General features: G+C 42.2%; 1 protein-coding gene and 1 pseudogene across 2 annotated transcripts in view; one reads left to right on the plus strand and one right to left on the minus strand.

The window, feature by feature from the left end:
- CELF2 (CUGBP Elav-like family member 2) overlaps window positions 1-16,413 on the minus strand; it is a 766,349-nt gene that overhangs the window by 645,897 nt on the left and 104,039 nt on the right. The gene's annotated exons all lie outside the window — the stretch shown is intronic.
- On the plus strand, window positions 3,609-4,702 carry LOC128572386 (Y-box-binding protein 1-like; annotated as a pseudogene). The gene is made up of 2 exons (XR_008376193.1): window positions 3,609-4,233; window positions 4,266-4,702. The product of XR_008376193.1 is annotated as a Y-box-binding protein 1-like (transcript).

Here is a 16,413-nt window from a genome sequence, read left to right on the forward strand (position 1 = left end):
CCCCTCACCAGCTGTGTGTGCCTCTGTACTGCACCAGGTTTGAGTTATCGAAAGTTCTTCCTGATTCCTGATTCAACCCTATACCCCGTGCTGGAGATGTGCTATGATTTTTACAGCACCATGAAAGTCCTCCCAGCCTGCTCTCCCTGCCAATGCAGCAATGACTTCCATTTCTCCTCATTCCCCTTTGGAATGTTTTGTTTTGTTCTTTTTCTTTTTGAGATTTGGTTTGAAGCCCTATGGGAAAGCTGAGATTATCTTTCATGAGATTTTAGAGGGAAATGAAAACCCCATCAAGTTGTAAAGAATGAGGAATGAAGGGAGATCTCAAAGCGAGACGTTGGCTGAACCTTTTGGAACGGAGCAATGTAACGATGGAAGAACCATGGTCCTGCCCCTTTTCTCCTGGTCTGGCTGCTGCTGGGGCCTGCGGAAGGCCAGATGCTGTTTTTTTCTCTCCTCCAGGAAATTTTCCCAAGACCCTTCTAATCCTGGGGGTCAAACTTTCTGAATCCTAATGTTGGCTCTACCCTTTACTGACTACATGACCTCCAGCAAGTTACTTCACTTCTCCGGGCTCCAGTTCACTCATCTGTAAATGGGAGTAATAAATAAGACCTATTTCACAGGGTTGGGTAAGATTTAAATGAGTGTCTATGAAATGCTTGAAAGTTGCCACTTACTGTGACCCACTGGCTTGCTCTTGTTGGTTTAAGTCTTGTATTTGACATAAAATCCTTGCAGAAGGAGGATCAGTATCTAAAATAACTTTGAAAACCTCTGCTCAAGTCCCCTACTCACCAGCTTGCTTTATGTGCCAAAGACACAGAAGTTATTTCTCTAAGTCTCGGCCTTCCAGGCTTGTCTCCTCTCCCCATATCCATCAACGGAACAAAAGATTCCCCCCAAGTTCTGTACCCACATTCCCTGCTTCTTCTCTCCCTTTGGGATTTTCTTTGTTTTCATGGCTACAAATATCACCACCACGCAGGTAACTTCCCTATTGCTGTTACTATCCAAATTACATCTCTTAAAAATATTTTAAACAAAAATCGTTTTAATCCCTCCCATTAAAAGAATAAACAGGAGAATGGCAAGTTGGTACAAACAATCCCCGGATCTTCAAAACCTCTTCAGAGGTAGACCAAGCTCCTAAGAAGAAGTTTTAAAAATAGATTTTGGCAATTGACTCTCTACCAATGCCAAATGAGAAACTAACTTTTCTTTTTTTTTTTTTTTTTTAATTTTTTTATTAAATCATAACTGTATACAATGATATGATTATGGGGCATCATACACTCACTTCATAAACCATTTGACACATTTTTATCACAGTGGTTAACATAGCCTTTCCGGCGTTATCTCAGTTACTGTGCCAAAACATTTACATTCTACATTTACCAAGTTTCGCAAATACCCCTGTAATATGCACCACAGGTGTGATCCCACCGATTCCCCTCCCTCTACCCACCCCCCCCTTCCCACTTCCCCCTATTGTTAAGTTGTAGCTGGGTTATAGCTTTCATGTGAGAGTCCCAAATTAGTTTCATAGTAGGGCTGTATACATTGGGTATTTTTTCTTCCATTCTTGGGATACTTTACTAAGAAGAATATGTTCCAGCTCCATCCGTGTAAACATGAAAGAGGTAAAGTCTCCATCTTTCTTTAAGGCTGCATAGTATTCCATGGTATACATATACCACAATTTATTAAGCCATTCATGGATCGATGGGCACTTGGGCTTTTTCCATGACTTAGCTATTATGAATTGGGCTGCAATAAACATTCTGGTACAAATATCTTTGTTATGTTGTGATTTTTGGTCTTCTGGGTATATGCCCAGCAGAGGAATTACAGGATTGAATGGCAGATCTATTTTTAGATCTCTGAGTGTTCTCCATATATCTTTCCAAAAGGAATGTATTAATTTGCATTCCCACCAGCAGTGCAGAAGTGTTCCCTTTTCTCCGCATCCACGCCAACATCTCTGGTCTTGAGATTTTGTGATATAGGCTAGTCTCATTGGAGTTAGATGATATCTCAAAGTAGTTTTGATTTGCATTTCTCTGATGATTAAAGATGATGAGCATTTTTTCATATGTCTGAAGGCCGTGCGCCTGTCTTCTTCAGAGAAGTTTCTCTTCAAATCCCTTGCCCAGCCTGCGATGGGATCCCTTGTTTTTTTCTTGCTGATGCGTTTGAGTTCTCTGTGGATTCTGGTTATTAAACCTTTGTCAGAGTTATACCCTGCAAATATCTTCTCCCATTCTGAGGGCTGTCTGCTTGCTCTGCTTACTGTGTTCTTAGCTGTGCAGAAGCTTTTTAGTTTGATCAAGTCCCAGTAGTGTATTTTTGAAGCTGCTTCAATTGCCCGGGGGGTTCTCCTCATGAAATACTCACCCAGACCAATTTCTTCAAGGGTTTTCCCTGCATTCTCCTCTAGTATTTTTATAGTTTCATGTCTTAAGTTTAAATCTTTAATCCAATGAGAGTCTATCTTAGTTAATGGTGAAAGGTGTGGGTCCAATTTCAGTCTTCTGCAGGTTGCCAGCCAGTTCGCCCAGCACCATTTGTTAAATAGGGAATTTTTTCCCCACTGAATGTTTTTAATTGGCTTGTCAAAAATCAAATAGCGGTAAGTAGCTGGATTCATCTCTTGGTTCTCTATTCTATTCCAGATATCTACTTCTCTGTTTTTGTGCCAATACCATGCTGTTTTGATCACTATCGATTTGTAGTAAAGTCTGAGGTCTGGTAGTGTGATTCCTCCTGTTTTGTTTTTATTTCTGAGTAATGTCTTGGCTATTCGAGGTTTTTCTGATTCCATATAAAACGAAGTAATGTTTTTTCAAGATCTTTAAAATATGACAGTGGAGCTTTAATAGGGAGTGCGTTGAAATTATATATTGCTTTGGGTAGTATGGACATTTTGATAATGTTGATTCTTCCTAGCCATGAGCATGGTATGTTTTTCCATTTGTTAAAATTTTCAGCTATTTCTTTTCTTAGAGTTTCATAGTTCTCTTTATAGAGATCTTTCACGTCTTTTGTTAGGTAAATTCCCAAATATTTCATCTTCTTTGGCACTACTGTGAATGGGACAGAGTCCTTAACTGCTTTTTCAATTTGACTGTTGTTGGTATATATAAAGGCTACCGATTTATGAATGTTGATTTTGTAACCTGAGACGCTGCTGTATTCCTTGATCACTTCTAGGAGTTTTGTAGTAGAGTCCCTAGTGTTTTCCAGATACACAATCATATCATCTGCGAAGAGCGAGAGTTTGATCTCTTCTGACCCTATATGGATACCTTTGATCGCCTTTTCTTCCCTAATTGCGGTGGCTAAAACTTCCAGAAACTAACTTTTCAATGGAAGTTTGCCAACTCTCATTCAGTCCACTCATCCCATGGTTTCCTTTGTCTAAACACCCCTTCTCGGGATGCAGGAATTTCTCTGTGTTTTCCCGATGACAGAGTTGTGCGTGCTCCTTAACCCTGGCCACAGTAGCTGCTTATAGCTGGTGGGGATGCAGAAGTGCATTTCTGCAGAAGGTTGGGCATTAAGGCCTTCAAAGAAGGGAGGCAGAGTTTGATCGGTAGCGGGAGCGGAGAGCGGACCCCAGAGAGCCCTGAGCAGCCCCACCACCGCCGCCCGCCTAGTTACCATCACACATCGGGAGGAGCCGCAGCTGCCGCAGCCGGCCCCAGTCACCATCACCGCAACCATGAGCAGCGAGGCCGAGACCCAGCAGCCGCCCGCTGCCCTGACCTCAGCGCTGCCACACCAAGCCCCCGGCACTACAGGCAGCGGCGCAGGGAGCGGTGGCCCGGGTGGCCTCACATCGGTGGCACCTGCCGGCGGGGACAAGAAGGTCATCGCAAGGAAGGTTTTGGGAACAGTAAAATGGTTCAATGTGAGAAACGGATATGGTTTCATCAACAGGAATGACACCAAGGAAGATGTATTTGTACACCAGACTGCCATAAAGAAGAATAATCCCAGGAAGCACCTTCGCAGTGTAGGAGATGGAGAGACTGTGGAGTTTGATGATGTTGAAGGAGAAAAGGGTGCGGAGGCAGCTAATGTTACAGGCCCTGGTGGAATTCCAGTTCAAGGCAGTAAATACGCAGCAGACCGTAACCATCATAGGTCCTCCATGCAATTACCAGCAGAATTACCAGAATAGCCAGAGTGGGGAAAAGGAGGAGGGATCTGAGCGTGCTCCTGAAGGCCAGGCCCAGGGATGGACAGCGCTCCTGAAGGCCAGGCCCAACAACGCCGGCCCTACCGCAGGCGAAGGTTCCCACCTTACTATGTGCAGAGACCCTATGGGCGTCCACCACAGTATTCCAACCCTCCTGTGCAGGGAGAAGTGATGGAGGGTGTTGACAACCAGGGCACAGGAGAACAAGGTAGACCAGTAAGACAGAATATGTATCCGGATTATAGACCACGATTCCGCAGGGGCCCTCCTGACCAAAGACAGCCCAGAGAGGACGGCAATGAAGAGGATGAAGAGAATCAAGGAGATGAGACCCAAGGTCAGTAGCCGCCTCAACGTTGGTACGGTTGCAACTTCAATTACGGACGCAGACACCCAGAAAACCCTAAACCACAAGATGGCCAAGAGACAAAAGCAGCCCATCCACCAGCTGAGAATTCGTCCACTCCAGAGGCTGAGCAGGGCGGGGCTGAGTAAATGCCCGCTTACCATCTCTACCATCATCCGGTTTACTCATCCAACAAGAAGAAATGAATATGAAATTCCAGCAATAAGAAATGAGCAAAAGATTGAAGCTGAAGACCTTAAGTGCTTGCTTTTTACCCGTTGACCAGATAACTAGAACTATCTGCATTATCTATGCAGCACGGGGTTTTTATTATTTTTACCTACAGAAGTCTTTTTTGGTAATAACAAACGTGTTTTTTAAAAAAGCCTGGTTTTTCTCAGTAACGCCTTTAAAGGTTTTTAAATTGTTTCATATCTGGTCAAGTTGAGATTTTTAAGAACTTCATTTTTAATTTGTAATAAAAGTTTACAACTTGATTTTTTCAAAAAAGTCAAACTGCAAGCACCTGTTAATAAAGGTCTTAAATAACGAAAAAAAAAAAAAAAGGGAGGCAGAGACGAAACAATAAAGACAGCAGAAAAAACAAAACACGTCACAGGTGGTTTAGCAGCAAAGAGCATAGTGATAACCTTTTCACCCTTTTAAAGCCTCTCTTCCATTTTATCCTTTGGATATCCATTAGCTTCAATACTAACATTTCTCCTACTACCGACTTCACATACTTTTACAGTCTTGATGGGCACTTGTAATGGTATGAGCTGGAATTAAGGCTGAGAACATATTCTTTACAAAATGACTTTGTTGCTAGTAAACACAAAGATTGTTAATGTTTACTGAATGCATATTCTCAGCCCAGCATTGTGGTAATTGCTTTTAACATCATGCAATTTCAGCTCATCCACACCACTAGAGAAATAGGATCCCTTTTTTATCAACATACAGGACAGGGAACTTGAATCTCAGAGAAGTGACAGGCCCTAGGCACAGTTTATAAGAGATGGAGCTAAAAATTCCAATCTAAGTCTCTTCAAAAGCCATTGCTCTTAATGGCTTTTCTATAGTGTTTTTACCATTTATGTTAGTTAATAATAACTCTCATCAATGCACTTGAAAATCAGGCCCAGGGTGGTACCTGTGGCTCAAGGAATAGGGCACTGGCCCCATATACCTACCGGGGGTGGTAGGTTTGAGCCCTGCCATGGCCAAAACTGGGAAAAAAAAAAAAAAAAGAATCAGGCCCAAAGACAGTCATACGGGAAGAAAGAGAAGCAAAATGCCAAGTTATTTCCAAATTTAAAAATCAGCCCTTGATTTGCCAAAAGACGACAGAATTGCGCTGAATGTTCAACATATCTGAGTTCTTTAGTTGCAATCATCGACTCTCAAGAGCATCCACAGCACCGCGCAGATAGGCGGAGCTTCTGAACAGTATGCGTATGTGTTGTGTCCCTGTAACTGGGACAAGCTGGTCCATAACCAGGGTGCTCTGCAGGCAGAAGCCCCGGCCGCTGGACACACCTGCTGTGCGAGGTGAACTTTGCCACAGTGGCTGGGGTTTCTCATTTCAGTGTTGATTTTTCACAACTGCTCAACATGAATCATGGCTCTGGCAGATAACCCACTGCCAAGTCCCTGAAGAACTGTGATAAAAGTTTTAAAAAGACCCTCTGAAGGAAGAATGAGTGACATAAATCTATAAATTGCCTTTCCTGAGCAGGAGCTGACACCATGTGTAACAAACATGTTCCTACTTTATTCTTGCCGACCTGAGGTTCCAGAACACAATTTTGGCCATATTAGCACCTCATCCTCACTATTTGGGGGGAAGATAAGATTTGAAATTAAATGCTGTCGATGGGTTTCTCTCTCTTTAGGACCCCTACTGTCTCTGGACACAGGTTCCTATTAGCTTAAGACAAAATATTATTTGAAATGCTTTTTAATCCAGGCACCAAAAGGTTCCTTTTCAACTAGAAAATAGTGTATTGATAAATGATATCCCCCTTTGAACAAAAAGTCTCCCCTAGGGTAGATTCATTCAAACAAAGGGCTCACGACCAGGTTTTATTGAGGAATAATATGTGTTAATCCCACATACCATTTTCTTTTGGGATGCACTGGGGAATACTTAAGAGAAAATATTTCACTGGGTGAATGTGTTGCTTTATCTATAGTCAAGCCTTAGGGTCATTACAACAAGCACTTGAGAAAGATTGTGAAACCTCAGGCACGTGGCTAGAGAGGCCCAGGGATGGGATGCTTGCAGTGTGATTCTGATAATGCTGCTGGACTTCACCTGTCCAATCTTGGACATTAACATGGAATCAACCAAGACTGTGTATCCCATGGTGGCCCTTTCAACTTAATTGTAATTATGTAATATTGAAAGATTTTATAGAAAACCTTTATTGAAATATACAAAATGTTCTTTTGGTCATTAACATTGTTTTCTATGCCATGTTTGTGCCCTGCTGGAAAACGTTCAGAAGGGCGGTTTGTCATTATTATCCAACACAAAGCTTTGAGTACCCCACCCGCCGCTTACTGTTGTTTGCTATTTCAGCTTAATCTCTGGAAAGTTTTGGTGTATTAGACAAAAACTATATTTATTCTCAAAGCTTCTTTAAGAAGTAGTCTGATTTTTCAGAGTGGCATTTCCAGTGTTCTGTCCTTCAGAGTTTAACATGGCTAGTGACACATGGCTGAATTTGCACAAACAAGTTCTTTACCCTCAGGCTTCTTATTCTCTAAGATTGAGTCACCTATCTCCGTCTGGAATTTAAGTTACCAGGGATGCGTTTCTTTATACCCCTCATGAACAGATGCAAAGGGTTTAAATTCCGTGTTAGGGTGGCGAGGGTTGAATTTGGCTTGTGATATTTCTTGTCTGACTAGAGAATGTTCTGGGTCAACCAAACAAGTGACTGTAACTGGGAAGGCTGGAGTGTAGTTTTGGTGCTTTGCTAGTTGTTGGTTTATCAGAAAAGTTGGTCTCTTGAATGAGCTTTGAGCAACCGCCATGGCTTAGAGGGCTGAGAAGGTGGAAATAGTGGTGGGAGGACTCTGAGAAGTTAGAGAGTTGCCGTAGGAGGGCCAGGCTCCACTCAGAGAGGCTGCAAACCCACAGCCCAAATCTCTCATCTGCCTAGTATCTTTCCATGCTGTATTTCAGCCTGAAGAGAAGAAAGGGTGGGTAATACTCAAGAGGAGGTAGCTGGGGTTCCCCTCTCCTTGGATGTAGGATAATATTTAGAAATACACATATCCTACATCAAGCACACAAAATAAATTCAGTGTGAATTAAAATGACTTGCTTTTTTTCCAGAGGCTTAAGAGACTTGGACCCCCCTGAGTTACATGCAGAGTTGGCTTCCTTGAAGTTGTAAATTCCTTAAGCCATATCTCTGGAACTGTACCCGTGAAGCCTGAGATCAAAGGGCATGCCACTCTTCCTCAGCAATATGGGCCAGAGGGTTAACTTATGTTAACAACATATTGTCAGAGGTCTATAGGTGCTCTGCCCTGAGAAGACACAGTCACTACTTCATACTGATTAAACTGAGTGAGTGCTTGAAGATATTTTTCCATTAACTCTGTTCCCCTGTGGCTACTTTCTTCTTTATGATTTTGTTTACACACCTGCCCAGAGATTACTCAGTATTTAGAAGAAGATGTTTACTGCAAAAGTGATTATGTTGATGTGGTAACAAGATATTTCCTTTTTAGTTAATTTCAAATAAGTAAATTGAGATAATGGTGAAACTAATAGATAATAGATTAAGTGCGTATGTGACTAAAAAGATATAAATTCAAACCCCTAACTAAAGATCTTTGCTACACTCCACCTCATCTTGTGTAGTCTGTTTCTTGACTTAATAATTACAGAAGCAAGTTCACACCCACAACAAAGCTGCTGTTCGTCCGTGTCTCTGGTCACGCAACATCGGAGATGTACACGAAGAACAAGATGACAAGTCTGCAGACACCAGGTGCTGGGTGGGAGGCACACCAGGGGACTCACAGCTGCTTAAAACAGGAAGAAGTTCAGTGGCTCGAGAGGAACCCCAGACTGTCCTTTACATTGCCTCAATGCTTTGTAATACAGAACTGTTCACTACCCCATGGGACACCTGCGCTTTTTGTAGTAGCTGCTGGGTAAAGATCACTGACCACGCACCGAGCAGAGCAGACCCAAGCCTCACATACACAATGTCCTCTGAAAGAGCACCAAGCCACCTGTGCAATTCTGAGACCAAACAGAGAGTGAGTGGGATGCCCTGCCAGTTGGTTCTAAACCCAGGAAAGTGAAAACCAACTTTCTTAAGTCCCTCTTTCAAAGTAAACCTTATAAGGAATGCTTGAATCTTTTTTCTTTTTTTTTTTTTTTTGTAACAGGTAGAAATTGGAATCCTTTCTCTCCAATTCCCAGAGCCTCACTTTTTCACCAGGCTCAGTCCTATTAGCCTCAGTACCCACTATACCAGGATGGAGCAGAATGATGGTTTCTCTCAACTGTTCTCAATGTGTTCTTACCCAGTTTTTGAGTCATTCTGGGGACTTCATGGTTAAATAGCACAAACCTTGTGTCTTTGCCCTGATGTGTTTCAGCACCACTCTTCAGAGTGAGGATTCAGCTCCCCATGACAGCTGCTCCCTCCTACCTCTTCTCTACATTAGGTTCTTACTTTGGTCCTCAGACCTATAGCTTTTCCATGAATAAGCTTTCAAAAATGTTAGACACATCCTGAAATTGTATGGGTAATTTTATGTCACATACATTTGCATGGCAAGATGATTCATGGTTTGCATCAGTTTAAGAATTAATGACTTAGTGGATCACTATTTGAAGATTCTTTGGCCTATACTCTAGTTTTGCCTGTGTATGTTCAAGCCCAGAGCTTCCAGACACATATGCTGTCTGAAGCCATCCCTCCAAGGTCCTAACATAAGCAACCAGTCCACCCTCTGAAATCTCCTCTGCCTAGAAGACTTTCTGGCCTCTTCCAGGGTAAGAGATGGATTCCTCTAGTTACCCCAGATTCTTGATGAAAAAGTTGGGAGAATTCCTCAAAGAACCAACTTGGTACCCCACGCCCCAACCCTAGTCATGGTTCTGTGATTCTCAAGCAAAGCCATGTGCTTCTCTCTTCCTCCCACCTGCTGACGTGAGATTCTCACCACTTGACTGGGAATCTAAAGTGCCTTTGTTTGGATCAGTATTGAGTTGTTGCTTCCTCCTGGGGGAAGCAAAATTCTGTTCCTCTTTCCCTTGTCTCTGTTAGCTGACTTTGGTCTTCTCTGCTTCCAGATACCTGAGTTTAGCTCCCTTCAAGGGGGAGGGGGGCGGGGGTCTCAATTTCTTCCCTGCTGTCCAATCTCCTGCCTTGGGCATGGCTAGCTTGAACTAAACTCAAAGTGTCTATTCAGTGGGTGCCCATAACCCTACATTCCTATGGGTATTTCACACTTAACCACACATGAAAATCATCAGTTTCCTTCTAAATCAGTTTTCCCTCTCTCTTCTATATCACTTAGAAGCAAACAGTCCACCTAGTCGCCTAAGCTAGAAAATCTGGAAATCTCAGTCTAACTTGTTTTTAGAGTTTCATCTACAGTCAATCCTTTTGCTCAATGTTAACCCCTACATATTTCTCAAACCTATCCTCTCTTCCTTGCCTCAACTACCACTGCCCATTTCAGGTCTTTATCATCTCCCATGTGGACTCCTGGGTCCTAACTGCTTCCAGTTCATCACTTGAGAATCCATGATTACAATAAAGTAAAGATGGTGAACACCCATCGGGTGCTTATTACAAGCTTTGGACTAAAGTTCTGTGTGCCTCATCACACAGAACCCCCACTAGACCCCTGGGGGGTATGCATTTGGTGCTGTTGTATCCACTTAACAGATTGAAAAACTGAGGCACGCAGAGGCCAACAAACTTGTTCAAAGTCCTATATTAAGAATGTGGTAGAACCAAGATTCAAATCTACGTCTGTCTCCAGAAAAGGAGATTTCATCACAGAATCAATGATTTCTCTGAAATCCGAGTTATCTGGATGGCCAGTCTTTAAACAGTCTCCTTTTCACTCAGGATGTCACTTGGGGACCCTCTATCATTGTTCCCCTTTTGTGGAGAATGGCTAGAAGCCTGGCCTGTCACATTCCACACCTGCCTGCGTCTGTGCCCTGAGGTCTTCTCCTACATTGTGGGCTTGGCCATCTGATGGCTTTGGCCAATGGAGACATTAGAAAGCGTAAAGCAAGAGAAGGCTTGAAAGATGCCTGGGACTCAGGTTTGAGGCTCTCATGGCTCTCTGGACCCCTTCTGGTCTCCACAGGAAGAACCCAAGTAGACAAGATGAAAAAGAACATCCCTGATGGACTCAACTGAATGGGATTTGAACTACTACTAAATAACAGATATTAAGCTTCTTGAAAGCAGTAAGCTCTCCTGTTTATCATTTCATCTGTGACAGTCCCTATTATTGCCACACTTTAGAGCCACATAGTGGAAAGTGCAGTTTGTCCAAGAGTCCCACTCTATCACAGCAATAGTTTGATGGACAGTGAGGTTTAGAAAATCACCTTATGTCTCAAAGCCTCAGTTTACTCACTCATAAATTAACAATAAGAGTGCCTCAAATATCTCTATAAAAATAAAATTATGTATTAGACGTACACATAAAAAAAAAAAAAGAATCTAAAGGTAACTTTCTCCAAGATGTGCACATGAAGTCACTCCAGTCATCCTAGTGGGTGGAAAAGCCTCAGATGTATGAGAAAGGTCATTCTAGACCACCTGTCTCTGACCAAACTGACCAAAAGAGCTGCCCAGATCACCCATAGAATCATGAATAAAGAAAACAGCTGTTATTTTTGACCACCAAGTCTGGGGGTGGTTACACAGCAAAAGCAACTGATTCACCTTCCTCCCTCCCACCTTCACTCCTCGGCACTGCTGGCTCACCCCTCATGTCTTAATAGCCTCCGCTCGTTGGCCTGTGACTCTAGCCTCTTTACCTTTACACATGGCTGGGCCTCCTGCTGGAAACACCCTTCCTCTCAGCCCAGTTAACCCTGACTCATCCTTTGCTACTCACTTTAGATTTTATCCTTTGATTATTTGTTGCTTCTCTTCTAACCCTTCCCTGTAAATCCTCCAGGCTGGGTTAGGTAGGTACTTCTTCTAAATATTCTCAAAAATCCCTATCACCATGCTTCCAAATCATTTAATAGCCCATTCATGGTCTACCTCCCCGCTACAAGCTGGAGATACCCTGACATCCCTATGATTTGGTCTCTTCCCCATCCCAACCTCTAGCATGGTGAATTGCACTTAGCGGTGTCCAATGAAGTTTAGTTAGGGAATGAATGAAGGAAAAAAATGAATGAAATCAGGATTGGGTCATCTGTAACTAGCAAGGGAAAGACACCCCCCAACCAATAGCTATTGGTTTGTTATTCTCTAATTCAACTTTCCTATCTATGAGCCTTACTTTATACGATCTGAACTTTGTAATTCTTGGCAGATGAGCTTTAGGCAAAGGAGGTTGTAGTAGCCAACAAAACAGGAGTCTCAGAGACTTCCACTATTTAGTATGGCTGAGTGTGCAACGGAATGGGAGGGACTGAACAAAACCCATAGGAAGTATTATTTTACTAGTTTGTGCAGAACAGAAATCTAAATCCACTTCCTACTAGGTTTCCTAAAACTGGGAAAGAAAAAGAAAAGGAGATTTTTCTCTTTCTCTTTTCCACCCAAACCTCCTCGAACCATCATGAACATCACCCTGAGACAGAGTTGATAAACTGACAGATAGTATCAAATGTCAGCCAGGGCTTCGCTTCCATTCCGGGGCTCCTGGGAACAGTGCGGGAACAGATTGCGCCTGCCACAGTATCTCATTATTTTAAGCAAATTGAATTTCTCATTGACTATGTTAAAAGGTTGTACGTTTAGTTATAATTACCGGTTTTACTTAATTTCCTTTTATAAATAGGTCGGTACTCTGTACCTGAAAGTAGTATGTTGATTACTGACTTTTTTTTTCCTTTTGGCCTCAGGGACAGTGTAGTGTAGAAACTGCTGACTGAGTGAATTTAACGAAACAAATACATATCCAATTACAAGAGGTGTGTGTGTGTGTGTGTGTGTAAGAACTCACACCGGCATACAGGTAGCAAACACACACTAAGCCAAGACATGCCCTATGTTGAGCGCCGGAGAGGCTCGGTGTTTCCAATGCTTGTGGAATTGAACACAGCAGAACAGCAGGGCTGCTTGCAGCCCCCAGTAGTGAGGCTGAGTGGCTGAGGGCTGCTGTGTCTACAGAGTTATCTTTATCTGAATTGCCAGATCTCTCCTCATGGAAAACCTTTGTCCTAATGAAAGTCAAGTTCCAAAAAAAGTGCAAATATGTTATCTAGCAAGAGAAAGAGACCAAATGACCATTTCTATAGCACTTTTCAATAAAAATATGTATTTTTGGTCTTATGATTATAGAAGTAATATTTTTGGTTTAGCTCAGAACAACCAGACACAATCAGGAAATATCCAAGGGAGGAAAACAAAAATTGCCTATAATCCCACCATCCAGAGATAACCACTCAATATTTCACATATTAAGTTTATGGGTTTTACATATACACAATTCCATATTTTGTTTTTTTAACTGTTAATACATTAAAGCATATTTGCTTTAATCTTATCTTTGTAAATGTAACTTTTAATAATTACATATTATTTCACAGTGTGGGTAGACCATTATATCTTCAATCATCCCATTATTAAATGTTTCATTTCATTTTTAAAAGCTCACTTTTGATATTATAAATAATGCAAAACTGAAGGTTCCTATAATCAATTTTTCTACATACATTTTACTATTACCTTTGAATAAATTCAAATAAATGAGATTTCTGAGTCAATGGGTTTGAGCTCGCAAATGTCTTAACACAGGTGAAATTGTTCTTTTAGCGATTTATGTATCAGTTTGTTCTTACTCAATAGTATATAAAACTGCATGTTTTACCACAGTCTGTGGCTACCAGGAGTTAAATATCTTAAAACATTATCGGTAAGTGAAAAGGTCTACTGTATTGTTTAAATTTGCATTTCTCTTGTACTTAGTAAGGATAAGCAATTTTATTTGTCTACCATAGCAATTTAATGTATGTGTTTTGCCCTGGAAGGGAATAGAGTTTGAAAGAATGAGACACAGACAAATAAGTGTTGTTGGGAAAAGGCAGGAAAAGTAAGAAAACCCCAGAACCTAGATTTTAGCAAAAGAATCAGTTGAAGAATTTATAAAGATTCTGACCTAGTTGACTAGGGAGGAGCCCGACCATAGTATTTTCTAAAAGCTTTGCAGGTAAATCTAATGTGAGTGTGAGCTGGGGTGATCTCGGGCAGTTTGTCCACGAAGACAGGTCTGTTGGGCAGCCCAGGTGGGATATTAGGAGTGGCTGAGGGGACCTGGAGGGGGTCAGCCTCCTTCAGGGCTGGCAGTATTAAAAGGACAAGAATGGCGCCAAAAGGGAATCGCAGATGAGAACAGCCTAGCAGGAGTTGGCCTTCGATTATATCACCTGCTCTCAATTTGGGGCTAAAAACTCTGCCTTTTATTATACAACTTACTCTCTAATGGGGCTGATAATTCAGTTTGTGAATTGCTAGGGGTCCTCATTTTTCTTGCCCCAGGGTGAGTTGTAGAGCTACTTGCTTACTCAAGAGCACCTTGTGGAATGTTGAGAAAAATGGCGGGTCAGGGCTTATCTGTGGATTTCAAATCTTTTCTTGAATCCTGTTGCCATAGAAAATAACAAATTCACTTTAAGAAGATGTTTTTTTTCCCCCATCTCTCCATTCCAAATAGAGATTATGAAAGGGTGGGTGGGTGTGTATGTTACCTGCTGTGTTAGCTCTCAGCCAGTAGCCTGGAGGTGAACAAACCTCCCAAAGGGTGTGGCTCCCCTGTGGGGCTGTGGAGGGATACTCGAGCTGCACCCACCTGCCCTGATTACCTTCCAGGGTCAGCTGGCTTGCCAGAGGTGGGCACCTCAAAACCACTACTTTTAGGGACCTGTGGATACTGACCTTGGCATCTGAGGGAGGTGTAGGACCTCAGCCAGGGTTTTAGAAGCAACAGGATGTAAAGGAAAGATTGTAAGACACCAAGTCAGGAAACCTGGATGGTAGCACCCTTTCTGCCACTGACTAATGGAATCACATGTGAGATCTGCTCACCCAATTTCTCTGGGTCTTTTGACTTCCTCGTGTCAATGGTGAAGATAGTGGCTATGTCCTCTGGTGTAAGGGAAAGGACACATTTTGATCCCCTGGTTGGCCAGGTGTAGCTGTGTGGCCTGGGATGAATCCATGAGCCTCCACAAGCCTTGGTGTCATATTGTATCAAATGGGTTAATAGCACTGGCCCTCAATGACCTAACACAGATGGAGGAATAAGGAAGAATCAAGTTTGTTAGGTGAAAACAACAAGGAGAGTTTAAACTGGCATTTCAGTGTAAGTGGGTTCTGCACTGTTAATGCACACCAGAATGGGGAGGGGTCTCTGTTTCAGAGTCAGGTGATCATAGTCTGGAATACCCTGACAACAGATTTAACCCTCCTGCTTGACTAATGGCTGTGGGGTAATATTGTTCAGCCCCTTTAGCCCATGACCCCTTATGATAAAAATATAAATATCATGTACTTCTTCAGTGCTATTTGAAATATCAAAGTACGTTAACTGTCAGAACCCAACTCAGTCACCTACAAGCATCTCACCATAATGCAGAGAGTGGCTGCTCTAGGGTAAATCTGGAGACATGTCTGGGAATCCCAGGATGGCACAGTCACTCTGTGCCCTGTCATAGCCCTTTGGGCCAACCTCATGTGCTCAGAAAGCCTCCTCTTGATTATAAGAACTGCTAATGGGAACGTGTTAAAAAATACCAATTTCTTGTCCCCATTCCGTGGGAATTCTGATTCAGTAGTGCTGGAGAAGCCCAGGGAGCTGTATTTGAACAGATTCGAATGCACAGTCAGGTGAGGAATCTACTGATCAAATGGAATGTTCCAATTTTGTGGCATATTCAAGTTCACACAGCTAGTTGTGCTCATTAGACTAGAACTCAGCACTGCTGCCTTCCCGTGGTTTTCCCACCACACTGCACAGTTTCTTGTAACTTTCTAGAGTGAGAAGCTTCAAAGAGGCACTGACTTTGTGAGATCAACATCTTCTTGATTAGCGAATGACATTAAGTTGTAAGATTTAAGTCTCGAATTTAAGGACTGGGGTGCTGCTTAAAATCAGTACATGCAAAAGAGCACACGGATGCAAACATTGATTTCATTCAAACACACACGTTGCACTTGGCCTGAACCAGAGTAATCTCCTGGATGGCCAACCATGGCCTTTGTTGTCATCCCAGGATATTCCAGAGAAGAAAGGGAAAATAAATAAAAACAGATGATAACCTGATTTAAAAAAATAGAAAACATTTTTTTCCCTACTGCAAAGTTATAGTCTCAAGGCGGAAATGGAATATGTTAAACACGCCTATTTCGGGAAAAGATTAAACCAAGACAGATCCTGCTTCAGAACTGTTAGAGAATGAAAACAGTCATGGTAAAGAAGCATAAATGCATCCTTACTTTTATTAGCATCCCCTTCTGAAAGGCTAATTGTAAAATTTATAGAGCTAATTATCCGTCCAGATTAATATTAATGAATATACTATACTACATGTGCGTTCCCGGTGTTGAATTAAGCACTGGCTTTTCTCTTTTCACAGATACAAGCAAACAACAGATATCTCAAGGTGATGTTAATA

Source organism: Nycticebus coucang, chromosome 20, assembly GCF_027406575.1.
Source record: "Nycticebus coucang isolate mNycCou1 chromosome 20, mNycCou1.pri, whole genome shotgun sequence".
NCBI classification, from domain to species: Eukaryota; Metazoa; Chordata; class Mammalia; order Primates; family Lorisidae; genus Nycticebus; species Nycticebus coucang.